At 46.4% G+C, this 27,631-nt stretch overlaps 1 protein-coding gene across 3 annotated transcripts in view; it reads right to left on the reverse strand.

Annotated features, from left to right (window-relative positions):
* Positions 1 to 27,631, reverse strand: part of WASF3 (WASP family member 3) — a 225,159-nt gene that overhangs the window by 138,910 nt on the left and 58,618 nt on the right. For 2 of the 3 annotated variants that reach the window (XM_069202223.1, XM_069202225.1), the window contains exon 2: positions 2,335 to 2,436. The exons of the other annotated variant lie outside the window; for it this stretch is intronic. The gene's annotated coding sequence lies outside the window, so the exon portion shown is untranslated. The remainder of the gene's footprint in view (positions 1 to 2,334; positions 2,437 to 27,631) is intronic. 3 annotated transcript variants of the gene reach the window in all.

Here is a 27,631-nt window from a genome sequence, read left to right on the forward strand (position 1 = left end):
TGCCTTCGACACGGTCTGCCACCACACCCTACTAAATCGCCTCCACGAAGCCGGTATCCAAGACAAAGCCCTCAACTGGATCTCCTCCTTTCTCTCCGGCAGAACCCAGAGAGTCCGACTCTCACTCTTCCGCTCCGCAGCCACCAACCTCATCTGCGGCGTCCCCCAAGGCTCCTCGCTAAGCCCAACGCGGTTCAACGTCTACATGGCCCCCCCCGCACAACTGGCCCATCAGCACGACCTCAGCATCCTCTCCTACGCCGACGACACCCAGCTCGTCCTCTCCCTGACCAAAGATCCTCACACCGCCAAAGCTAACCTCCACGAGGGACTGAAATCCATCGCCGAGTGGATGAGCAACAGCCGCCTGAAACTAAACTCCGACAAGACGGAAGTCCTCATCCTCGGCGGCTCCCCCTTGGCCTGGAACGACTCTTGGTGGCCCACCGCCCTGGGCCCCCCACCCACCCCAGCCAGCCACGCACGAAATCTCGGCTTCATCCTCGACTCCGCTCTCACCATGTCCAAACAGGTCAACGAAGTCTCCTCCTCCTGTTTCAACACCCTCCGCATGCTCCGCAGAATCTTCAAGTGGATTCCAACAGGAACCAGAAAAACGGTGACCCAAGCCCTCGTCAGTAGCAGACTCGACTACGGCAACGCACTCTACACAGGCATCCCAACTAAAGACATCCAATGACTCCAACGCATCCAGAACGCATCCGCCCGCCTGATCCTCGACATACCCTGCCGATGTCACATCTCCCACCACCTGAAGGACCTCCACTGGCTCCCCGTGGAAAAGAGGATCACCTTTAAACTCCTCACCCACGCACACAAGGCACTACACGACACCGGACCCACCTACCTGAACACCAGACTCAACTTCTACGTTCCCTCACGCCAACTACGCTCTGCCAACCTTGCCCTCGCCATCGTCCCCCGAATCTAGCGCAAGACCTCTGGCGGCAGATCCTTCTCCTACCTCGCCGCCAAGACCTGGAACTCACTCCCGACCTCACTACGCCAGACCCAGGACGTCCTCACCTTCAGGAGACTCCTCAAGACATGGCTCTTCGAACGATAGCAGCTACCCCCTCCCTCCCCCTAGCGCCTCGAAACCCTAACGGGTACATAGCGCGCTTTATAAATCTAATGATTGATTGATTGATTGATTGATAATCAGTAATACGTTTTACAAAACAGAATAAGTAGAAAATGGGGTAAAAGTCAGCAGAGCAATTGAAAAAACGAACTTTGACATTAACAAACTTCATGGCTATAGAAGTACTACAGTGTTTTGCAACACCTTGGCTCAGGGCTAAAAAGAGGTCTCAAAGGAAAGACCTTTGCAGACCTGAGAAGAGTGAGTAAAAAGGTGGTATGGTCCATCTATTTACACAGACCTTTCACTATGCTATACCTAGAAACGTAAACAAACATTACTTTTCACATCTTTGTTCTTAAATGCTGTCTGGTGCAATGACCCGAAACAAAAGTGTATGTTTTATTTGAAGTTAGATGCCTTTTGTATAGCGCGCGAACACCCATTAGTATTTCACAGCATCCCTGAGAGGAATCTGAATTTTAAGCAGCTTTTTAAACTACTGGAGAGGAAACAATGGAACGTTTCTACACGTGTTATCAAATACAGCACGTTTGTTATAATACAGAGAGAAAGAGGGAGGGTCTTCAAAAAGGGGGAAGCAAGCATAATGGACCTACGTACCAGCAGTGCAGCAGGTGCAGTAACACCAGTACCCATAGCTGTGAGAGGCCTACTCAAATCCGAAATTGTAGGTTATTTTTTGTAACCAAATCAGGAGTAGGGGCCCAATTTATGTGCTCGCATTAGGGCGCTTGCCACGCTTGCTATGTCACTAGCCAGCCCTGAAAAATTCTGGCCTCCAGAATGTTGCCATTCAAAGCAAGGCGCCTTCAGGAAGTAGACTGACTGCGCAAGGGACTACCGACAACTTAAGGAGACTGCGAATAAACATGGCGGAACTGCCGTTCACAGGTCTAAAAGCGTGCGCATTAAAGGCGTCTGTAGAGAAAGTTAAAGCAGGTGACTGAAAACGCCAGTCACTTCGCAAGCCCACTTTACTAGGACAAAACAACGAGGCAACCCTGGTCTGCACGACTTCTTACTTCAGTAGCCATAAAACGAAAAGTGCACCAATTTTTCTTTTATTTTTGGTACCAATTGTGCTTCAAGAATCAGGGCTCTTCAGTGTGGAAGCAAAGAGCTTCACGAAGCAAACTGAAAACCTCAAATATACACCTGCGATGTATATTATGATGTAAATCCATTTAAAATAATTATTTGCTTACCAGTCAATCACTAGGTACTTATGAGTTTCTGCAAATATCCTCCGGATGAGACGAATTACAATCTCTGCGGAGAGGCCATGTGGACGCCAGCAGAAGAGGAACCTAGAATGTTAAAAAGGAAAGATTTGGACTCAGATGATCACATTATGCAATGCGCGTGCCTGCATGCCATAGATATATTTATAACAGCTCATAAATTGGCATTTTGTTAAAATAGCTCACCCGTTGCTCAGCAAGCTACAGACATAACATTTTAACTGAACATGGAATGGTTTCTCCGAACTAGAACAACCTTATTTGGAAAGGAACAGGAGTTTTATTGCAAAACTCGCTTTTTGAAATAGCAGTGCAAATTCGATGCTTTTAAGAAACATTCAAGTAAAATAGCGCACAGCTATCCAGCGACCTTCTTGAGATACTTCTAACCGCTTATGTATTTTTTTTTTTTTTTAACATTGGGGGATTGAGCTAAACGTACAGCAAATTATGCACAGTATTTTAAGGAACATGTCAGAAAGTAAAACTATCACTCGGGTGGACAGCCCATCACTTCTACCATATATGGCATTCCTTAGGACTTATCACTTGAGAAAGACATCACATAACAAACTTAGATTTAGATAATGCAATTGTTTGACATACACACGTATCTTAGGCCAACGTCTTACATGGTGCCTATTGAACTTGTAGGTTCTCTGCACTTCTGATTTCTACCATACTCTGGGCATTGTATGTTTTAGGCCCTTTTAAAACTCAAGGAACCGAAATCTACAGCTAAACAGATACTCTTGTAGTCTCCAACAGTCTCTTTACATCTTCAATACTTTGTTAAAATTCTCTTCAAAAAGCGAGGCCAAAGGGCGACAGAGAAAGTGAGCAAGTGCTAAAAGGCATGTTCGCTCCAATGTTGCTATGCTATGGTGTGTAGGAAGTCCAGCGACAAACTCTATTCTTAAAACAGTGCTCATTAACTTTGGAGCAGAGCAGCTATGAACTGTACCAAAAGCATCTTCAAGTGATAGGAGTTATTTACTTTTATCAAGTCTCTAAGCGCCTTACCTCTTCCCTCTTTCTCTCCGCCTCCTTCCAGGCCCTCTTCAGTACTATGCCGTTTTTTCTCGTCCTTGTTTTGTAACCTTGAAAGCCCCTTTTGTTCAAATTCACAAGGAAATAACTTTTCACCAAGCTCAGAAAGCTCCTTCAGGGATCGCTCCCTGTATAATGTTCCCCTTCATGCCCGAGGCCTGATGTTGGGTATTATTAATTCCTGCTTTTCATCTTTGTGTGTGGACTCTGGGATGCATGCTTCTGGCCTCCATTCTGGGGCCTGTGCCAAAAACCCTCTGGAGATTAGAAATCTCAACATCTGGCTCAAAATCTGAAACTGGACACTAAAATGAGTGCAATACTCGGCGGCTGTTTCACAAGTTGAGGTTACTAAATAGCATTTCCTTTTGCAATTCCTTTAGCCACTCTCAATATTTATTATTTCCCCTACCAGAATAAGGGTACCATGTGTCCTGTTCTTTACAAACAATCACGTGCACATCACAATGCATAGGTCGCTATGATATGCCTATTTTATAAATAAGGCAAGTCGGACAGTCTTTTTCGTCAATTACCTCAAGGATGAGGCTTACAGTATGTAATCATTGTGCGAGGCAATGTATATTGTGCATTGAGCACATTAAAGTGCAGCTACCTCCGAAAGACCCGCAACATACCCTCAAAATGTCATCCGCTGCCTACATTCATTTACAGATATCAAACTGGCTATCTCAGGGCACAGATGTAGATACATCTGAGGTTGCTCGTTCCGAGGACAAGCTGAAGGACTGCAATCTCCTAACAAAGGGCCATCTACAACTCCAAAATACATTTTAAAACCTTTGTTTTAATTTGTAACATCTCCTTTTGGAACAATCAGCTGTCTTTTGCTGAATCATGACATTTCTCTATAGGAACAAGAGACTAATATTATAGTGCCACTAACACAACTTCGATGACAGAACAAAACAAGCATTTTCAATGCAACGGGTCTCGCATTTGTTCGAGTTAGAGCTATTAGCGTTGTAAAGCAAAAAAAAAAAAACACAGTGCGATCGCGCTTTGTAAAATGCAGCGCGATCGCGCTGCGTGGAAAATAAACAGATAAAGTAGTCCGGACTCTAGGCTGAATACATGAAGCCTCGTATGTTTTTGGTACTTTACCGGTGCTGTGTATGTGGGCTAAACACCGGAAAAGGCATGAGGCATGCATGCCTTTCACAAATGAAAGCAGGCGGATTTTAAAAGGCAAGCCCACGAACCAATGTAAGTGACTGACGTGACATGGGCGTGGTTTCAAGCCCAAAGAGAGATTACAGAATGGACGAGCACTTGGTGCTAGCCCATAAAAACTAAAGAATCAAATACCCTTTTAGGTCTGGCTAGAGGCAGGTTTCAGTTTGCAAAATCTGATGTAAACAATACAAAGAGCACAGCTTTGGTTAACAACCACCACCCTCAGCCATTTGTTGCTTTTGGTTCACATCCTTTAGCCTCTGCTTGAATGGACTTTCAGCCACAATATACAGTAAGTTTATTATTATTATTACTTTTAATTAAAGAATGGTAATTGGCAACATCGTCAGAGTCCTAGATTGCAGCTTCTCCTATTTGGAGAAACTGGTGGCTTGTCTGCCTCTACTCAACCACTCAAGTCTCATTTAGCGAGCCCAGATACTTCTAAGCCTCTGCCGCCGGGTCACTCATTTCACATTCAGAGCACCCTGTGACATCTCTATAGCTCCTGATAAGGAGCTTATTACTCATTCAGAATGTCTGGTGGCTGTAAACAAGGCACAGGAAAAACAAGCATTTGCAATGCACTAGGGGCCAGATGTAGCAAGCCTTTTGCGCCTTGCAAACTGCGAAAAACGCAGTTTGCGAGGCGCAAAAGGCCTTACGCGATGTACAACCGAAAATTGCGAGTCGGTACCGACTCGCAATTTGAGGCTGCGACTCGCAAATAAGAAGGGGTGTTCCCTTCCTATTTGCGACCGCATCACCATGCAGAGTTGCTTTGGGACCCCAAATGCGGTCGCAAACCAACTCGCAGTACCATCCACTTGAAGTGGATGGTAACGCATTCGCAAAAGGGAAGGGGTCCCTATGGGACCCCTTCCCCTTTGTGAATGCCAATAAAAATATTTTTTCAGAGCAGGCAGTGGTCCTATGGACCACTGCCTGCTCTGAAAAAACCGAAACCAAATGGTTTCGGAATTTTTTATTTTTGCAGCTCGTTTTCCTTTAAGGAAAACGGGCTGCAAAAAGAAAAAAAAAACTGCTTTATTCAAAAAGCAGTCACGGACATGGTGGTCTGCTGTCTCCAGCAGGCCACCATCCCTGTGAGTGCCTAGACTCGCTACTGGGTCGCAAACTGCGACCCACCTCATTAGTATTCATGAGGTGGGTCTTTGTGACCCCATAGCGAGTCGCAGAAGGTGTCTGACACACCTTTCTGCATAACATTTTGCGAGTCGCTAGTACTCGCAATTTGCAACTTGCAAAATGTTTTCTTTCTACATATGGCCCTAGGTCTCGCATCTGCGAGAGTTAGAGCGATTGGTGTTGCAAATGGTAATGTCTTTTACATATGGGTTTTGGTATGGAGTGTAGTGGAATGATTGGGTTGGACTGGAATTGCTAGTTGTGGAATTGTGTGGGGTCGAACTGTGTGGTGTGTAGTGTATTTGTGCAGTGGAATTATGTGGCATAGTGAATAGATGGGGTGGGAGCTGCACAGAATAGATAGAAAGGAAGATAGAGAGGGGAAGGTAGTTTGTGTACGAAGTGCTGAATGAACTCTAGATACAGGAGCAAAAAGAGTGTGTGAGAAAGAGAGAAGGGGCGAGCAGGCCACAGACACATAAGGAGGACGTGCCTCTGGATGCAGAAGACACCTCAAGAAGAGGACGAGAGCGTGGGTTTGAGGGATGGAAATCTTAAAAAGGCATGGGAAAGAAACTGCTGGAAGATCTGAAGTGAACCAATAAGAGAGAGAGGCAGAGAGAGTGCATATGAAAGACAGAGGTGTGAGCGAGAGAGAGAAGGACGAGTGGGAGGGGCAGGGGGTGCGGGAGGCGAGAGGTGGACAAGTGCACAGCACAACGAGGTACAGGAGGGAGTGTGAGGGATGGATGAGAATGGGCAGTGGACCTGTGAGTGGAACGCCATTTGCAAAGGTTGACTAGTCACCTTTCTGTTGCTTTTTGCTATAGTTGGGTGTTAAACTGGTAGTAATAAGGCACAACCAATTCCCAGAGAGTCTGAATAAGTGTAAAAATGTCAAAATAATGAAGTAATACAGCCACATAATGTGCCACATTATGCTGCATAATTTGACACCATGTACTGAATCCTGCCACATAATTTGGCCAACCTTGCTGCCTAACTCTAGTGGCCCTGCTTTTATTATTACTCCCTCACTACCCTCCTATCTATGTAACATGTGGGCTTCCAAAGTGATTCTGTCCCCCATTTCTAGCTCAGAATTTGAGGGTGTGGAGGAGTCATTTACCGCTTCAGACTGGTATGCGGTCTCTATGAGAAAGACCAAGAGGGGCTGGGGCCAGACGATGCTAATGAAAGAGGAGCATTTGTTGTGCGATACATCAGCTGAGCCGTCACCTGTCAGGTGTGAGAGTCAAACCACTGGAAGCTAAATGCCTATGAGTAATAGATGGATCTCTGGCAGATCCACAGGCTGCGAGCTCGGAAACAGGACCTGAGAAATGCAAAGAGATAGGGACACTAACCAGCTCTTCGGAAAGCGGCGAGGTGATGTGAGCGCGGGGACCAGGCAGACAAATTAGTCTATTACAGAATTAAATTGGGAATGAGTTGTTTGCGATGTCAGGAATGACATTTCACCTCTGGGGAGGCGTCCATGATAGTCCTACCCCGTCAACACATTATGTGATGTTGCATGCAGACGCAGAGAGCTGAACTACTAGAGCTAGAGGGCACACTGTATATTAGGAGATGTATTGATAGTGAACATAAGCAGGTCAGCTGAGAGTCCTGTGAATTCTAGCCTCCCTTTCTAGTTTTTTTTTTTTTTTAAAGTTTTTTTTAGCATTGGGAAGGTAGGTGGGGAGTGGGGAATGTGCCTGCCACTGAGAAACTGAATGGCACCAAAGACACCCAGAGTCCAAATTGTTCTGCAAATGAGGCCTTTTCCTCGATGAAGACTATGCCTTCCTATGGTGCTTTTTGAGGTCTGATACACAATAGCTGTAGGTCACGGAGTCGAATCATGTCTCGACTCTTCACACAAGTAACATTTGTTGTGGTTAGTACCCGAAAGGGACATTATCTTGGTGCAATCTCTGTAATGTTTGAAGCCTAAGGACCTTTAATAAACTATTTGAAGAAGTCACTGTCCAATAGCGAAGGAATTTGCCAGAAGACACCAAGAAAGAGATCTGGACTGCGTTGATGATGTGTGGAAAAAAGTAACAGATGCAAGCATGCTGCTTGGTGCCATATGTATGACTGTGATATCAATTCCAAAGTTGCAGTGCCTTGAGCTACATACCACCAACTAGCAGCGCTGGAGAGTTATTGCTGGGAAAACGCTTTCCTAACCAGTCTGAACCCTGGACGCAATTTTTAGGAGGTGTATAATCTTCAGGAATATCTTGATAGAGAAATATATTTATAGTTTTTCCATGGCTATTGTATTTGGTAGCAATAAGTACTTGGAAGATTGTTGTCCCCAATGATGTAGAGGACAACCCACTTATTGGCGTTAATTGCGCTGTCACATGTACCTATTTGTATCAGATTATTTGCCTCTTGACTGACATACTTTTACATATGTATGCCTTGTGGTTGACTGCCTATGTACCCTATCATGCTGACACTTGCTTGTTATTTCTTCTGACAAAAGCCAATAAAAAAATAAAAAATAAAAAGTACTTGGAAGAAGGTTGAGGGAACGTGCAATCACTTAGAGACAGCTATCATAGGTATTCCTACAGTGAGGCGCTGCTGCCACAAGGAAAGAAAGAACTACGCAGTAACGGCTGAACACCTCCAATGGAGCACGAGGACTGCTCATCTCACCAAAGTGTGATCTGCCGTCCCGTCCTCTTTCGAAAGTCCACTGCTAACCAGGTCTCCTGTAGGTATGAAATCTAACTCCGGGTATGGGACACTGAGCGGGCCTTGCTGTGGGGTCCCACTGATGATAAAATGTACACCCCCTGCCGCAACTGTGCTGTCTTAGCTGTCAGAGTGAGGGTGAAACTTAAGAAGCAGTGGCAGAGTTCCCGTCGTGACTGTAGGCTCAACATATTTTGTACTTGTAGTCGCATTCACCGCTATATCCTTGGGATCTCGGTGCATGGGCACCTTGTGTAATCCCATATCGGACTTCCATAAGTGTTCTCAGATGAACTTGACTTGGATATCAAACCTCTTGCGGACTCTTCAATCCTTTGGGTAGCAGGTGGTTGGACCTGCACGCTCTCCCTGTAGGGTGCACATTGAAGCTTTCACTATCTGAAACTATATGAAGTTGGAAGTGCGGCCAGATTTAGCCTCAGCCTCCAAGAGCTCAGCTTGCTTCCCATTCCCAGGACGCAGCTTACGCACATGAGCTTCTTACTGGAGGAGACAGCTGAAAGTAGCTTGTAGGAGCATCAGGAGGGGTGCAGCCCTGTAGGGAAGGTAAATGCCTGAGTAAAAGATGGATCTCCCGCTAATAGTCTAGAACCATGACATTTTACAGCTATAAAACACGTAGGCGGGGATACAGCAAGGCTTACCACAGGAGGACTCTCAGTAAGTAAAGATTCGTCCATGGACACCTTACAGCTTTGCAGCTCTTTGGTGAACATGCGCCTTCTGTTCTATGACCTGCATGTGGGTCTGCATCAGAAGGAGCGCATCTCACTAACACAGCGTGGAGATAGGAGATCAGCATTGATGTTCGTGCGCCCCCAACGTTTGTTAAATAAAAACAACATTTAGTAAACAAAGGAAAAACACGACACGCCCACAAAAGGGAGAGAAGGAGGGACGTCGGAGGTGGTTAACATGGACAACGGGAGGGGGTGTGAGCAGGGAATTTACAAGACAGACACCATGAGGAAAGGAGGGAGGGGCTAAAGGCAACACAGATCATGGGCGAATGAGAAGCGGGACACGGAGTGGTGATCGGCGATACGGAGCAGAACACAAGCAGAAAACTAACAAAACTAGCCGAGTCAAAAGAAAAAAGTAAGCGTGCTAACACTAACATATATGGCCGATCATGCAATAATCCATTTAACAAGGGCAATTACCAAAAAAAACAAAGGAATTTTGAAAGGCAGGCCAAGGAGCGAATTAAAGTGATGGGAGTGTGATGAGCATGGTGAAAGCCCACAGAAGTAAATTAGAGCATGTAGAGAGAGAGCGCATGCACGCTGCCTCGGCTCGACCTAAAAAACTACACGGCTTATGATTCAACTGGTCCGGCCAGCGAACTCTTCTGGGTACAGAGGGAACTTTTGGTGATATAATATGGCCACCACATGGACTTTGTGTGGCACTGTGAAATGGTAAGTGGGTCGATGAATTCATGTTTTCAACCAGGCACTCACTCATCAACTCACTCATCACTCAGGCAGTCTGCTACTCAAACATCCACTGACTTTTTTTTTTGTATTCACAAACTCGCAAATCCCACAATACACACACATGCATTCACACACAGCAGCCAACCAATGAAGAAGTGCTCAAGTAATAAGCTAGACAAGTGTTTGCTTGGATTGCGTTGTATTTGGAGCAGAGTCCCATTTTGGTACTTCATTGTTCTCACAACTTAATTACATTCATTTAAAACTCCCCCCAGTGCAGGCAATGATGCCACCCTATGCATAACCCTGACTGTGTGCTTAAAGGACAATCTTCACTGCTTTTCATGTGAATATGTGTGCCTATGGTGTCATTTAACAATCAGCTCTGACAGGTTGAAAACGCATTTTTTAACAAAAAAAGAACTGCTGCATTAACACTAAATTGGAATCTTGAGAAGTGGCCTAATTGTCACTTTCTCACTTGTAATTGACTCTGGCATCAATACATTAATCTGTGTTACAAAGTAAACATCTATGAATCTTTGCAGAAAATAATCGTCATCCCTCTCCTTATAATCACCAGAGATTTCAAGCAATGTGTTTTTCTGCATGAATATGCACACAAGGCTCTTTAGGATACTGGTAAATATAAATAACCAAGATCAAAAATAATTTTGAGAGAAATATTAGACATTTTCAAAATATGAGAAATAATCACATGGAGCCAATACAGTCAACAGTAGTTTCCATACAGACTCTAATGGAGAACCTGTGTTTGTTAACTGCTATGACCTTGAATTAACTTGATCACATGCATGCAAAGTAAATCAGGCTGAGGTGGGTCTCCAAACCGTTTGAGACCATCAGGGAGCAAATCAATACTATTACTAAGAGGCTTTTACTGTCTGATAAGTGTTTGGAAACAACAGGTGGACTGCAGAGGCAACTGACTGGAAAACGATAGAACTGACCGCAAAAGACACCGATGTTTCAGAAGGACAAGTGCTTTTCAGTAGTAAATTCATAAAAGATGTTAGATGTTTTTATGAAACGGTCTCCTAACAAGGCCACGCGAATCTACATTATTAACCTTCACAAGTAAATGTCACGGCATCCTTTCCAGATATTTACTTATTTTTACTTCATACACATGATAAAATATATTATTTGACTGAAGGATTATACAAAGAGTGAACAGGTTTGAAATAAAATTCTGCAATATAGGATGCAAGTCTTTTTTTTCAGCTGGACAAACAGAAGTAAAACTTAATGTTAAGAAAAACATTAGGGAGGCATGGCTTTGCCAGCAAACAGGTTGCTCAGTGAAAGAGGTCCACTTTCCGAGCAGGCAACCTGTTGGAAACCGCCACTCCCTGGGCTCATCGGTCCAGGTAGAGGACCGGTGGATGACATTTGCTTCCCTCGCTGACTTCAAGGGGGGTGGAGACCGTGCTGGTGGTGGGGCCTGGATGAGAATGATGTGGTGAGCAGTGGCCCCTACTGGGCAAAGGCATGGGGGAGGCTCGATGGGCGATTGTTGGCCCCACAAACAATGGAGCTCAGAGAGACTACATGACAGGCACGGAAGCAGGAGTGAATGAAGCGGAACCTGAGGGAGACGCAACTGTGGTGCACTTGGAGCCACAGCCTACTGCAGAGGGCAGCGGTGCTGGCGGTGGCCACTGAGATGCGTGGTGGGGTGACAAGGTCCAACGAGGGAGCGGGAGGTTCCAGCTTTGGCAGCGCCACCAGTGCCAGAGTCCCCCTTGACAGACGCTGCCCTGAGGTATGTTGGAGACTGGGGACGACTGAAAGGGGGCCGGGACCCTTAGCTTCCATGAGTAGCTTCTCTCCCCATGTGGGTGACAGGGGAAGCAGAGAGGCACACCAGTGACCCGGGTGCCTTAGCTGGACTTACACACGACCCTTGGCAGTTTGGGCGGCTGAGAAGTACTCATTTCACCACTGAATTTCCTAATCATTTTGATGCCAGATGTGCGGTGCAGGTGCCCTGCTTGGTGGTTTTAATTATGCACTATGCAATATGACATGAGATAAAGACCGAGTTCTTTAAATGCAGAGGACCCCTTCCCCCCATGAGTGACCGAAAGGGAAATTAAGGAAATTAAGGAATGATCTGCCCCAGAGATTGCTGCTGCATGTATAATTAATTTTTTCTGGGATGATCTTTCAGTTCTCAGTTCATTTGCATACCTGATGTGCCCCCCACAAATACCAGAACAAAAGAAAAGCACAGCATCACAAAATAGATGGAAATACTCAGATTTTACTGACAACATTAAGTGCATCCAAGCTGTGTGGTTTGGCCCATTGACCCTCTTCTCCCCGCTAGCTGGGAGATCGTTGGTGACCTGGGAGATCCCGGAGCTGTTGAGCCTTCCTGAAGTCGGGGGCAGTGGCCGGGCCCCGTTTTCATGCCGAGAGTGGGTGGACCTGTTACTCTGTCGGACAGTGGACCCCATTTCGCCCATCTCAGCTGACCTGAGGTGTCCCTGTTTCCTACATGTTCGCCCTTTGACCTGAGGCTGGGGAGTTGCAGAGCGTCCTATACAAATCTGAAAGAAAAACCTCTGCTTGCAACATGGCAACGGTAAAGCCATCGACCGCGGCTTTGCAGCAGAAAATTGACAAATTTGCAAAGCACAATGTCCCTGTTGGGGAGGCCAGTGTGGCTGGGGGGAGCACGCCAGTGGAAGATGCTGGCTAGTACTCACCGATATTGCTGGCAATCAAAGACCTCAAAGCAACTATGGAAGGCAAGGTGGGGGAACCTAAAGTGGACTTAGCACTAATTTGACAGGACTTCTGCAAAACCACCCTAGGAATCATCGAAATTGAAGGCAGGGTGTCGAAAACGGTGGATGTTGCGAAGACGCACAAAGAACGCCTGGTTAATCTGCAGCACCGAGTGGGGCAGTTGGAGGAAGCAGATGCAGAAGGAAGATTGAGGCACAATAATCTTTGCATAGTGGGCATTCCCGAGGGAGCTGAGGGAACTGCACCCACCAAGTTTGTATATGAATTGCTAAAGAGCCGGGTCCCAGCGGATGAAGCCTCTGCTTGTTTTATCATTGAAAGGGCACACAGAGCATTGATGGCTAAGCCGCTGATGGGGTCTCCGCTGTGCCCCTTCATTGCTAGGGTGTTTAACTACGCTGACCAGGATGCTATACTCAGAGCGGCGAGTACAGCCGGCCACGTAACACATCAATCTTCTTCGATACTATTCTTCCCCAATCACACTTTAAAAGGTGCAGCAACAAAGACGATCCTTCCAGGAGGTGAAACAGAAACGGAAAGCAATGGGGATAACCTACATGCTCCTATTCCCAAGCCCAACTTAAAGCTATTTTTCAGGGTAAGACATTCTTTTTCAATACACAAGAGGTGGTGTGGGACTGGATTGAGGAGCACCGGACATGTCGCAGGCCTGTCTCATCTGATCAGGAGGGTGGGGGGTGGAGGGGAGGAGATGGGATGGGCAACAGGTGCGCAGATGACATTGCGGAAAACACCTCAGAGAGGGTGGAGGGGCCACTCCCTACACCCAGTGTGGCCGGAAGTGACCAAGTTCTCGGCTGCTGTGGGGGCAGAGCCTACCACACTAACCAAGCCTGCTTCTTCTGCCCTGGGACTGCCAAACAATTTGTAAACCGATTCCTCTCAAGGGTTGGTAGGGTCTGATCAGGGTCTTGATATGCATGGGAGTTTATTTGGTTGTAGCCAGGTGTCTACTTTCATGGGTTTTGTTGGGGAGGGAGGTTAGGATGGTAGGGGTGATACACATGTTTTATCACACAATAGCCCAGTAGGCTATGATCCCTAGTTGCACCACGACAGGTACTTCCAGTTCTAGAAGTATGGGAGGGTGTTGAGGGTAGGGGTGAGTTCTCAAATACAGTTATGAGGGTTTGCTCAGACAGTGGGAGGAGCCACGGCTGCTGAGCAGGCATTCTGGTCACCTACGTATTTCTCGCAGAAACAGCTGGGATATGGCTAACTCAGTAGATCACAGGCATCCTACCCGAGTCGACATAGACCTTGGCACAATCAAAATTCTCTTGTGGAATGTAAACGGTTACAGGGAGCCGTAGTGAAGGAAGCCTCACACTCCAAGGCTGATATTGTCAAACTCCAAGAGACACACATACTGGGGAATAAGTGGCCATTTTGGGCCCGCAGGGGTTTCGCCCAGGTGCACCACTCAGGGTTTCATAGGGGCTCCCGGGGTATAGCTATCTTAATTAAGAAATGCACACCACTTGTGGTTTCCAGGGTCTGGCAGGATGGACTGGGCAGATATGTGGCGATCACAGGAGTGCTCTATGGTCTTCCAGTTTCCTTGATATGTGCATATGCACCCCCACCTCGGACAGCCGGCTTCCTGGCAAAGCTGGGAGGTCTGATGTGGGAGTTGTCAGAGGCCCCATGGATTCTGGGGGGGGCACCTCAACAGGGTGTGTGATGCCAGTCTCGATTGCTCTGTGTACCCTGGTGCTCCTGGTTGTGGCCGAACGCCCCTTTCCACATTTATACAAAATATGAATCTGGTAGATGTATGGAGGGCGTACCAACCTGAAGAGAGGGGATACACTTTCTACTCTGAGGTTCATAGGTCCTTCTCTAGAATTGACTACCTCCTCTTGCATAGGAGTGACGGACACAGGCTTGCAGGGGTCGGGCTGTTGGCCCAGGGCCTCTCTGACCACTCGCCTCTGGTGATGGGCCTGGCCTTGGGCCCAAGGAGGGCAAGGTTGAGTTAGCATCTCCAGAGGAAGGATTTTAGGGAAATGTGCTAATAAAGGGGTGAGAGTCTCCTCACGGAAAATAAAGGTTTGGTACAATCCTGCAGTATTTTTTGCGAAGCCCAAAAGGCCACCATGAGAGGGGACATTATTAACTACTCCAGAGACCAGAAAGACAGGGCCAGATGGAAGATTGTGGACCTGGAGGAATGCATTCTCAATTTAGAGTGATGCTGTGCATTTGCACTGCAGAACTCCCTGTTGCGGGACTCCCTCCATACACAGGCGTTACTTCTCAAGGAACTTCGGCAGAAGGTGAGAAAGGACTGGATAGCCATGCCTAAAAGAATCTATCAATGGGGCGAACAGGGCTAGCAAGACTCTACACTGGCTATGTGCACAGAGAATGACTGGAGTCCTGGTGGCCTATCTGGAGGCTGGGGACAGCACTAAGATTCTGGGAACATAGCCTATAGCGTGAATGTTTGCAGAATATTACAAGAAATTGTATAAAGTGGAACCGGTGAGCCCTCCTGAAGATTTGCATGCATCTGTGCATGATTTACCAATGCCCGAAGAATCCGACTCCCTGGCGGCGGCGTTCATGGGTGAGGAGCTACCTGCTGCACTGGCACAACTCCAGGCGAACAGGGTACCTGGTCCTAATGTGGTGTTTTGGAGGCTGGTGTGGCCCCAATGGGCCCCTTGCTGCTGGAGGTCTTTGGGGAGGCACATGAGTGGGGGGAGTTGCCAGTCAACTTTGGGACCACTGAAAATGTAGTGATTCCCAAACCCAGCACAGAGGGCATACATTGTGGAGATTTTCAACCAATATCTCTGCTGAATGCAGAAGTGAAAATATGGGCTAAGATGCTGGCCACAAGACTGGCAGGTGTTATCGGTCGCCTGGTCCACCCGGACCAGTCCAGATTTATGCCTCGCCGAGCCACTCGCCATAACCTGCAAAGGGTACATAATGTGATTGTAATCTTCTTTCAGTTGATTTCCAAAAAGCCTTCAACTCAGTGGACTGGGAGTATTTGTTTGCTCTCATGTCCAAAGCCCAAATTCATCAGCAAAGTACAACTACTCTACACCAATCGTACAACCAGAGTGTGAGTTGGGTGTTGACCTCGGTCTGGTTTCCAGTGCGCCGGGGCACAAGGCAGGGCTGCCCCTTGTCACCCCCTGCTTTTTGCCCTTAGGGTCGAACCCTTAGCGACCTGGGTGTGACTTGATGCCTTGTTTAAGGGACTCCAATGGACGGTGGGAATGGCTGAGAGGATTTCACTCTATGTGGATGATGTCCTCCTTTTTATGGGTAATCCGGACTCAACAGGACCTACAGCTCTTTAGATTCTTCCAAGTCTTTGGGAGGTACTCAGACCTCCACATGAATATTAACAAATCTTCCATATACCTCATAGCTCATTGTCCGATAGACATGCCATTGGCAACTGGGATACCTATAAAGCTTGTGGGATTCAAATACCTGGGGGTCTACGTCACTGGGGAGGCACAGAGGTCTTATGAAAGGAACTTGTTGCCTCAACTGGAGGTCCTTGCGGGGGAGGTCAAGTTTTGGTCCAAACTTCTCCACTCTGTACTGGGATGGTCATTTTTAAGGTGATCTCTCTGCGAATCCTTCCTTACCAATAACAAAAACATACCTTTCCGGTGGATAAGGCCTTCTTTAGGAAGGTGAATGCACACCTAAGGACATTGTTGTGGGGTAAGCGACTGCCTCGAATTGCCCTGGGGAAATGTTGTCGGCCACTCTCTGAGGGTGGGATAGCCACCCTGGATGTACTGCGGTATTACGGAGTACCTGCTCCTCATAATCGACTGGTGGTTTGATGGGTTTAGTGACCCAGCATATGCAGTGGAGGGATGGTTGATGGGCCGGCAGAATCTACCACATCTACTCTATGGTGGGACTGTGGTGAAGTCTCTTCCACAGGCCACGTGTGTAGTGTTCGGGGCATGGGCAGCTGCTATGAAGGCCACGGGGTGGGCAACCAGATTGATGTTGGAGACCCCATTGTGGAGGGGAACTAGTCTCCCACAAGTGTGAGCCCTCTTGGACTTTGCTATATGGGGCCTCATAGGGATACCTACACTAGAGGACATGTTGCATGATGAGAGAATGAAATCTGTCCAGGACCTGCAGGTTGAATTCGATATACACCGCATACAGTTGTTTTGATACCTACAACTTTGCCAAGCACTCCTGCCCTCAATCAAACAGGAGGATGCCACCCTGACTTTTCTCCTATGGAGGCAAATCTCCTCCTCACCAATATTAAAGCCCACAAACTATCGGAGATCCATAAAATGCTCCTGCGTAATTTGCCTGTTCTCTTGGAGGTGGTGCACAGGGCAAGGGAGGATGAATTGGGCCAGAGGGACGATGAGGACTGGCCGGAGGCACAGGAGGCACCTAGAGGAGCAGTGATAGCTTCCCAGTTTCAGATGATACAGTTGAAATTGCTCCCCTGTGTTTATCTCAAAAGAAATTGCACTGTATGGGACTGATATCAATGGGGGATTGCCTGAGATGTGGGGATCCACAGGGAGACTGGTCTCATACATTTTGGAAGTGCCATCCTCTCTCTCACTATTAAGGGGAGGTGTTGGGTAGGCTGGGGGAATGTTTGGGTGGCCATTCCCAAAGGACCTAAGCTTCGCCTCCTACATATTACGGATGACTGGGGGGGGGGGGGGAGAGAGGGAGGAAGGTTATGTATATCAAAGAGCGCTCCTGTGGCTGGGTTTGTTGGTAGCAAAGCAAGACATTGCAAGGGTGTGAAAGGATGGTACGGTCCCCTCAGTGAAACAATGGGCCAAAGGAATAGACTATTGCATGAGACTGGGACACCCTGTTTATGTTGCACGGGGATGCCACCAGAAACATTAAAGAATCTAGAAGGACTGGGCTAGATCGAGGGGAATACAATTAGATCAGAGTCCTGACAAGCCATGGTAAAGAACTAGGGACATACATGCACCTGGGACGACCTGAGGAGGTTTACAGCTGGAATGAGTGATTTGTACCTCAATGTCTATATATTTGCACAGATGCTATAGCTCAATATGCTGTGAGATTACTGCGTGGTTGTTCTACTGCGCATGCCTGGGTGGGAAAGGGGAAATTCTTGCAGTGCCTTGTTGGTTTTGGAATATCAACAAGAAGTCATTAAAAACAGTAGGGGAGGGGGCACGGCCAACCATCATGGCCGTGTGGAAGTGATCCACAGTGGCTCCGCCGCTTAACATACAGACAATGGCAAATCAGAGGCCATCAGCCAGTTTTCACACCGCAAGAAAGACGAGGGGAAATGAGTGAAACACTACAGCCAGTGAACAAGCCCCCACATTGGTAAAATCACCCTGAACGTAGTCGCACTGCTTTAGCGGCTTACCTCGACATGGCAGCGAAGGGGGCCAGGAAGTACCACATGCGCTGAGCTGGCTGCGGCTACACCCAAGTGCGCCAAAAGATAGAAAAAGCGTGCAGGTGGCAGCAGGAAACAAGGGCAAAGTGGAATCGTAGTGCTCAATCAATCAGGAATTTGTAAAGCACACTACTCACCTGTGAGGGTCTCAAGGCACTGAGGATTGGGGGAAGGGAGGAAGAAGGGGGAGGTGCTGCTACTGCTCGAACAGCCAGGTCTTGAGAAGTTTCCTGAAGGTAAGGAGGTCTTTGGTCTGGCGCAGGTGGGTGGGAAGACTGTTCCTCGTTTTGGCGGTGAGGTGCGAGAATGATCTACCACTAGTTGTAGTTCTGCAGATGCGTGGGACGGTTGTGAGAGCGAGGTCGGTGGAGCAGAGATGCTGGGTCGGGGTGTAGAAGGAGAGCAGTCTGTTCAGGTATTCTGGTCCGGTGTTGTGCAGTGCTTTGTGAGCGTGGGTGAGGAGTTTGAAGGTGATTCTCTTGTTGACTGGGAGCCAGTGCAATTTTCTCAAGTGGTCTGTGATGTGGCAGTGGCAGGGGTGTCCAGGATGAGGCGTGCAGAGGCATTCTGGATGCGTTGCAGCCTCTTCTGGAGTTTGGCCGTGGTTCCTGCGTAGAGGAAATTGCTGTAGTCCAGTTTGCTGCTTACGAGTGCTTGGGTGACTGTTCTTCTGGTTTCGGTGGGTATCATTTGTAGATCTTTCGGAGCATGCAGAGGGTGTAGAAGCAGGAGAAGGAGATGACGTTGACTTGCTGGGTCATGGATAATGTGGAGTCCAAGATGAATCCTAGGTTGCGTGCGTGGTCGGTGGGAGTCGGAGTGGCTCAGAGTGGCAGGCCACGAGGAGTCATCCCATGCGGAGGGGGTGGAGCCGAAGATGAGGACTTCCGTCTTGTCAGAAGTTAGTTTGAGGCAGCTGCTCTTCATCCATCCAGCGATGGCCTTCGTTCCTTCTTGGAGGTTGGTCTTGGCGGGGTCCTTGGTGAGGGAGAGGATCAGCTGGGTGTCGTAGGTGTATGAGATGATGTTGAGGTTGTGGGACCGGGCGATGTTAACAAGCAGGGCCATGTAGACGTGGAAGAGAGTCGGGCAGAGGGACGAACCCTGGGGTACGCCGCAGATGATTTAGGTGGAGGCACTCACCTGCGAGGAGAGGTTCCGTCCTGCCAGTGACTTGCTCGGGGTGTATGAGGTGAGGTGGTGGCTGCGGGCTACCAGAGGAGGCCTAGGAGGTGCAGTGCAGAGCAGTAGCTTGTTGGAGGGCCGAAAATGGGCAGGCACGGATGGCAGACAGCAGGGACGATGTTGGCCGCAGATGAGCGGGAGCAGAGCTCCAAATAGTCAACTATGATCTGCCTGATATGCCGGACTTAGACATAGCGGTCGCCATGAACCGACACAGAGCATTTTAGAAACGGAGAACCATGGACTCACCTTACCGCCAATTAGACCTGGGAGGCACCGGGGACGAACCCTGGGGTACGCCGCAGATGATTTCGGTGGAGGCACTAACCTGCGAGGAGAGGTTCCGTCCTGCCAGTGACTTGCTCGGGGTGTATGAGGTGAGGTGGTGGCTGCGGGCTACCAGAGGAGGCCTAGGAGGTGCAGTGCAGAGCAGTAGCTTGTTGGAGGGCCGAAAATGGGCAGGCACGGATGGCAGACAGCAGGGACGATGTTGGCCGCAGATGAGCGGGAGCGGAGCTCCAAATAGTCAACTATGATCTGCCTGATATGCCGGACTTAGACATAGCGGTCGCCATGAACCGACACAGAGCATTTTAGAAACGGAGAACCATGGACTCACCTTACCGCCAATTAGACCTGGGAGGCACCGGGGCTGATCGAAAATACCCGGGAGGGGTCTCCATACAGGGGGAGGGAATCATCACCCGAGATGGAAGGGAGGCACCCATAGCTCCTGCTGGAGAAAATGACAACCCAAGGAGGATAGAGAGTCACAGTGATATATATATCTTTTTGCATGAGCTCTCCTATACCGGAGATATAGCATCCTATATGTTACAAAAGAAGAATCACGGTAATCGATTGTCTAATTACTTTCACATATTGATGGCAAGGGCGACTGATGGCGACTCCCCTACAGGTGCAAGTACAGCTCTTACCAAATAGGACCTCCTATCCTCGCTACGTGATTTTGAGTCTGAATTGAGGGATGAACTCAAATCTGATATTGCAGCCTCCTTTGACTCATTGTAGCGTTCTTTGACTCATTTAAATTGGAGATTAACACTTGTTTGACCTCCACCCAAACAGACACTGACTCAGTTGGCCACCACGCAATGGATTTGGAAACAAAATGGCAGGACATTGAGCATCGACTATAGCCACTAGAACAGGCCATGGGCCACCTCTATTCGTAACTACAGATGGTCCTACTCAAATGCGAAGATTTGGACAATAGATCTCGGAGAGAGAACATCTGACTGAAGGGCATGGAGGAAGGAGTGGAGGGGCCAGATCTAGAGGCATTCATTGTTGGTCTGTTCTCGGAAGTACTGGGTGAGAGACAACAGGAGGTGCGGTTGGAGAGAGTGCACTGGGTGGGACCTCAGCCCCCCGGGAACAGTAAGAGTCCATGGGATATACTTCTAAAATTGCATTCCTTTAACCTCAAGGAACGAATCCTCCGAGCAGCGTGAACAAAGAAAACAATACACTTTCAAGGAGCTATCTGTTCCCTTTACAATTATATTGCGCCAGCTACTTTAGTGCAACATATGCAATTTAAACCTGTAATGATGGCACTTCATAAAGACCGAGTCAAATACCATTGGGCCTATCCTTTCGGCATCCTTCGAACGTCATAACAAGCAACATCATAGTACATCCTTTGAAGCGGCAGCTTCACTGCTGGGACTTTCCCAAACATCACTCCAGGAGGTAAAAGACAGGACTGAAGGATCATCATCTACCCAAGCAGCCAAAACATCAGCGGGAGACTGGCGTGTTCAGGAGAGGAGACAACAAGATAATAAAAGATGAACTGTTCCTAGGACTTCGTGCTGTTTGGTCACACCAAACACAATTGTAACACTGTAAGCCCGTATGAGCTATTCAAAATGGCCACCATGGGAGGGATTTACTCCAGGGCATGTGGCTGCGACACCACCTGTGAAGCCTCATTCACATTATATGCTTGGATATCACTATATGCTAAAAATTGGCTATGTGCCAATACTCCCACCTAGTTTATCATATCAATGGACTTGATAGTCTGTGAGAGGTATATACCCCTAACTTCTGGTTGTTCTTTTTGTTATGTTTTATACCATTTAATGGATGGGCGGGGGTGATGGGCGGGGGGAAAGGGGATGGCGAGATGGGGTGTTGGGAAGGGTGAGAGGGGAGACTCTGGGATGGGAGCTGGGTGGTCAGTAGATGTGGGGACTGGGACACGTTTTGCAACTTTTCATCTTATATTCCTGTATGGTCCTTAATACTCTAACTTAGAACGTAAAGGGCTTAAACTCCCCCGTAAAGCAACACCAGCTATGGAAATATATTCTCGATAGGCGTATAGATATTGTAGCCCTCCAAGAAACTCACCTGAAGCGTAACGAAGACCACAGGCTGTGACATAAGATGTATCCCTTAATCTATAAATCGTCAGCCACTACTAAACATAATGGGGTAGCGCTTCTTTTCCAAGATTCCTTAAAATTTCAGGCTACGGGCAGCAAATCTGATTAGGATGGCCGGATAATGATGGTCAAAGGGATGTTGGAAGGCCGAGTATGCACTATTGTAACACCCTAGGCACCAAATACAGGTGCATCAGAATTTCTTCTATTTCTCCTCTCCTTACTGGGGGGATTTGCAGAAGGGGTCATCATTATGAGGGGACCCCTTAATATGGTCTGGGATATCACCGCAGATAGTACTCACCAACATCGGACATATGTTTGCACATTCACACAAAAAACGACGTTGAGTCTCCGTCGGTTAGCCCTGTTGGATGCCTGGAGGGAATTTCAACCCACAATGCGGGATTACACCTTCTTCTTTCACACGCACAGAACCTACTCAAGAATAGATCATATCTTCATTAGCCAACAGCTACAACGCTCTATAATGCAGGCTGCTATTCATCCCATAGATATCTCGAATCATGCTCTGGCGGAAGTAGTGCTGGACTGGTGCCCTTCGACCCCAGGGGCACGCCAGTGGTATTTCCCAGCTATACGGACACAAGAACATCTCTTTCGAGATGAGATCCCAAAGCGATTCGGGAATATTTTCACTATCAGGATACGTCCCATTCTACAAATTGGGATGCATTCAAAGCAGTGATTCGGGATAAATGTATATCGTTGATGTCTACGTTGCTCCAGGAAAGTACCAAACAACGCCTAGCTTTGGAAGCTGAACTGACCCAAGCAGAGAAAGAACATAAATCCAAGCCCTCTCTTACTCTCCAGAGAAAGGTAACAACATTGAGAGGTAAACTCAGAGCCCTATACTGCAAGAGAGCAGAATTACCACTTCTCCGCCTAAAGAAAACCACATAAGAACAGGGTAATAAAATAGGTACACAATTGGCGAGACAATTAAAGGTTAAACAGGAGAAAGCGTACATTAGCCAAATTAGAGAGAATTCGGGGGCAGTTCACCACACCGAAGAGAAAAACGGAGAGACATTTAAACAATTTTTATAAAATTGTTTACTGCTGACTGCATGAATGTTGATGCCCAAGTGGCCTATCTAGAGACCATATCTTTACCTCAGGTCCCTTCAGCTTAACACAACACCTTAAATGGCCCAATAACTAGGGAGGAGTTACAAAACGCAATAAACACTCAAACTTAGAAAATCCCTGGGTCCAGAAGGATTCAATGCACACTTCTACAATACATTTAATGTGGAGCTTGTGCCTCACCTGACGGACTTAAATAATTATATTGCAGATTCCCAGGCAGTGACTCCGACTATGGGGGAAGCTCTAATCTCAATTCTCCCGAAAGCTGGGAAAAACACACAACTCTGTGCTTCCTTCAGGCCTATTGCCTTACTGAATGTAGATGTTAAACTATATACGAAAATATTGGCCAATCGACTTGAAGACCTCATGCCGGAATCAATACATCCGGATCAGTCTGGATTTATTAAAGGCAGGCAGCCCCTTGATAATTTGAGACGGGTGATACACTTAATTGAGAAGGCTAATATTGACTATTCTTTTGGCCCCGGACGTAGAAAAGGCCTTTGACCGAGTGGGCTAGAGTTTTCTTTTCCAGATATTACATACGTTTGGATTCAATTAACATTTTATTAATATGATTTGAGCTAATTACATTTCCCCTGGATCCCGAGTACTACTAAATGGGATGGTGTCAGACCTTTTTATACTCTCCCGCAGTACCAGACAGGGATGCCCCTTATCCCCTCTATTATCCACCTTTAGTATTGAGCCTTTTACAGCAAGGATACATGGCTCTTCTCTATTTGCAGTCTCCCCTTTAACTTAGTTGAGCACAAGATTTGTTTATTCGCTGATGATATTCTCTTATCCCTCACTAATTCTACAACATCTCTCCAAACCCTACAAACTGAACTTCTTCAACTCTTTGAATCAGTGGCACGGTTCAGGGTTAACCTTAGTAAAGCTTTTTACTCAATCTAACGGTCCCTCGAATAGAAATGGAGGACATAGCGACTTCATCTCCTTTCCAAAGCAGGAAAAAGGGAAATCACATCTCTGTGTAAGGATTACCTCCAAAATTGTAGATTTATATAAAGCAAACTATCCCCCTTATTACGACAACTAAAAGCAGATTTTAAGCGCTGGGCCCCATTATATTTGACATGAATAAGATGCATACATGCAGTCAAAATTATTGTACTACTGCACATCTTACACTTCTTCCAAGAACTCCCTATTGAATTAAAGAGGGGCTTTTTACCAGCTATATGTTTGATGGTGACAAACTTCATCTGGCAAGACCGTACAGCTCGCCTGTCACACCAGCTACTGACACACCCGAGGGTCTGGCGGTTTGGCTCTGCTGGACTTTGCAAATTATTATGGAGCATCTCAACTAATAGTCATAACAGAATGGTCTCTTAAAACCTCTGATAAACAAAGGCTACACATGGATACAGCAGTGGTGGGGAGGACAATCTGGGATGTTTTGTGGAAACCCAAATGCAATCACCCAAAAAACACATATTTAAGTACTGCAACGGCTACCACACAAAGTATGGGACAAAGTAATCAGCATGAATGGTTTAATGACATTCCTATTTCCCTATATACCTATCCACTACAATGAGGCATTTCAACCAGCACTACACCAAGGCCCCTTCGATAAATGGCAGGAGGGCAGATGCCTGACTATCGCTGATGTGTTTCATGGTGAAGATTTCTTGACTTTTGAGAACTGTTCATTTGCCTCACACTGAGATTTACCACTATAACCAACTGAAACATAGGGCTCTTAATCCCAAAAATAAGAGAGGCTGCCACTAGGGAGCTACTCCCAATAGAGCAATTCGTGAAGAGAGCAAGGACCTTTCAAGGAGCCATTTCCTTGCTCTAGTCACTATTGCAATCCACCCCACGCACCGCCACACCCCACTATGTTACATTTTGGGAACGCTTTCTAGGGAAAGCAATCACAGATGGGCAATGGCAAATATTGTGGACAGATATAACAAAATGTAACTGATCAGTAGGCCTACAGGAGGCACACTACATAGTGCTTTATGATTGGTACCTATACCCTGAAAAACTTCAAAAAATCTTCCTGAATACTTCAGATTGTTGTCGGAGGGAATGCAGCCTCTTAGGGGATTTCCAGCACATATGGTGAGACTGCCCGACAATCCGTCTGTATTGGACAGAAATCCTAGCCCAAATCAAGGGAATCTTGGGATACCCAGTGCCATGTACCCCAGAACTGGTACTTCTGGGCCGCCACTCTCCATCCCTTAAACAACTGGTGACCAAACTATTATGTGGTCATGTTTGGGGGCAGCCAAAATGGTGTTAGCGGCAGCCTGGAAGCGGTCCTTCTATATCCCAATGGCATACCAGCCTCTGGTAAGCTCTTACAATGGAGCACATGAGAGATATTATGGAGGAGGCCAGGAAAGGCTTTGATTTTATTTGGGGTCCACTTGTCCACTTTCTTTCACAAGGTTTGCAGCTCTTTTCATGCCCTACCCGCATAAGAATGCTGCATCTTTTCCAAACATAAAAATGCACCTTGCCCCCCTGCTCTATAGCGTATCTATGACATTCTCTTACTATTCCCCACGATGGGCCGCTCCTCAGCTCAGCCCGCTGCTCCTCCACTCGATGACTATCCTTCATGTTTTGAAAGTTATATATGTTTTTGTGTGCTTGTTCTTTGATTTACTTGAGGCACTCCTGTTAGTGAGAAAAGTACAAGAAACTGAATGTGCGTTAAGGTGCTACTAAATGAAATGATATACTATCTATGGCTGACATTGCGTTAAGGATGTAATTTGTAGATATGTGTCTGTTTCTAATTTTTATGAAACTATATGGACTAATGGCTATTCATATTGCTTTAGGACCTGTCTGTCTGGTGATGTAACAATTAAAACTGTGCCTTTAAAACCTTTCAATAAATACAGGGTGATAAAAAAAAATTAAAAACTGTTGGAGAAACAATGTAATTAATTTGCCTGTGGGATTAAATACAATTAGGAAAGCTGCTGAGGAAAATCAGGATTGGAGTGTCATTTGGGTTCATCGAGATCAAAAAACCTGCTTGGTTCATTCCTGCCCAATAGCATGTCATTTGTTTCCAGATTTTCAAAATGTACTATGCTGCTCCACTATTCATAGCGTTTGCCTAGTTGCTTTCAGGCCTGTTGTGCTGCACTGTTGATGATTGTCTTTGTCCATTGTTGTTTGCTATCTCAGGCAGCTTAACGTGATGGAGGGTCCTGCCTCACTTGACAAATGGATCTTTGGTTAATCCTCTGCACCCCCTACAAGAGAGAAACACTCCTGAGTTTGGGCACTGCAAAACATACGTACACGTCCATCCGGTGCCTCTGGTAATCTCCTTTATGATGCACTAGACCACTACTTAAGAATATGCTCCTTATGTAAAAGTGGCTGGAACCTCGAAAATATGACTGATTTAATGTTTACAACTTTGTGCCATGCAAAGCTATGATGTACAAGCAAAAGCATGATATCAAACTTAAATGCCCAACATAAAAATTACTTCGTTGTGAGATATAATACAGGGTATTAAAATTATTTTTTTCAGCATATAATACCACAAGATTTACGGAGGTTGTCATTTCATAATAAAATGAAGAACGTTAACTGAATCATTGCAAAAATTGAGTTTTTCATATTACAAGTTAAGAAAAAAAGGCCACTTTCTATTTTTCAAACCACTGGCATATGAGGGCAAATCTCAGACATAATTAACTCAAGCTATCTTTTAGCACAACAATTTCCTACGAGGTTTTCTTGACTATCACACAAAGAGCACAGAAATTGCATAGTATTCCCTTGGCAAGAAAACAGCGCATCAAGGACACAAGCACACTATATATACAATTATTCACACACCTCGCTAATAATACACAACAGAAAATATGCAAGTCACACGGTCAGATTGCAAATTAAACACACATCAATACACTTTAGAATTGCAGCTTGACTCACAGTATCAAGAGTGAATAATTTGCATAAAATTGGGAAAAAGGTGGCACTGATGGGGTGGGGGTGAGAAGGTCTTACTGGAATAGAAGCGTGGATAGTACTTTAACAGATTTGAATCAGGTGTTTGAAGTTGAAGACAATCTGCCCATTTTGCAGATAATCAAGTTAGCAATAAATCCCAGCACGGCGAACTAAATACTGCCATTTATAATAAAGCAGCACTGAACACCAGGTTAAATTCTGCATTCTGAAGATGATAATGATACTGGCAAGTCAAAAACTTCCCCTTGGAAAAGCACTTTTGATTAGTCACATATAACAACACTCATTCTGCTCAAACACATCCCCACCCAATGTTTCAACAAACATAGCAAGACTTAATACCACAAGGGTGTCGGAATGCGAAGAGCTTTAATATCCCATAGGCCACAGCACAAATAGAGTTATTCCAGACTCAAATAATTCTCACTCCAATTAGGCCGCGAGTTTCTTCCCCTTACTTTAGAGTAGTTCCATGATTATGCTTTGAAGATTTTAATTCATTATATCCTGTCCTCTTTAGATTAGATTTCATTACTATTTGATGGACCCAAAATAGAAGGTCTGAAAAAAATATTTAAGGTGGGTGAGAGTAATTTGTAGAAGTTTGTCTGAGGTCTGGTTGATGTAGAGTTTATCACATCACAGAGAAGAAGATCTAGTTGAGGTAAAGAGCAGAAGATGCATGGATGAATGCAAGATGGATAGCAGTTATTTAAAGGTGTATGTGAATGGATGAATAAGAGAAAGGGGCA

The sequence above is a fragment of the Pleurodeles waltl genome, chromosome 8 (assembly GCF_031143425.1).
Source record: "Pleurodeles waltl isolate 20211129_DDA chromosome 8, aPleWal1.hap1.20221129, whole genome shotgun sequence".
Classification (NCBI taxonomy): Eukaryota; Metazoa; Chordata; class Amphibia; order Caudata; family Salamandridae; genus Pleurodeles; species Pleurodeles waltl.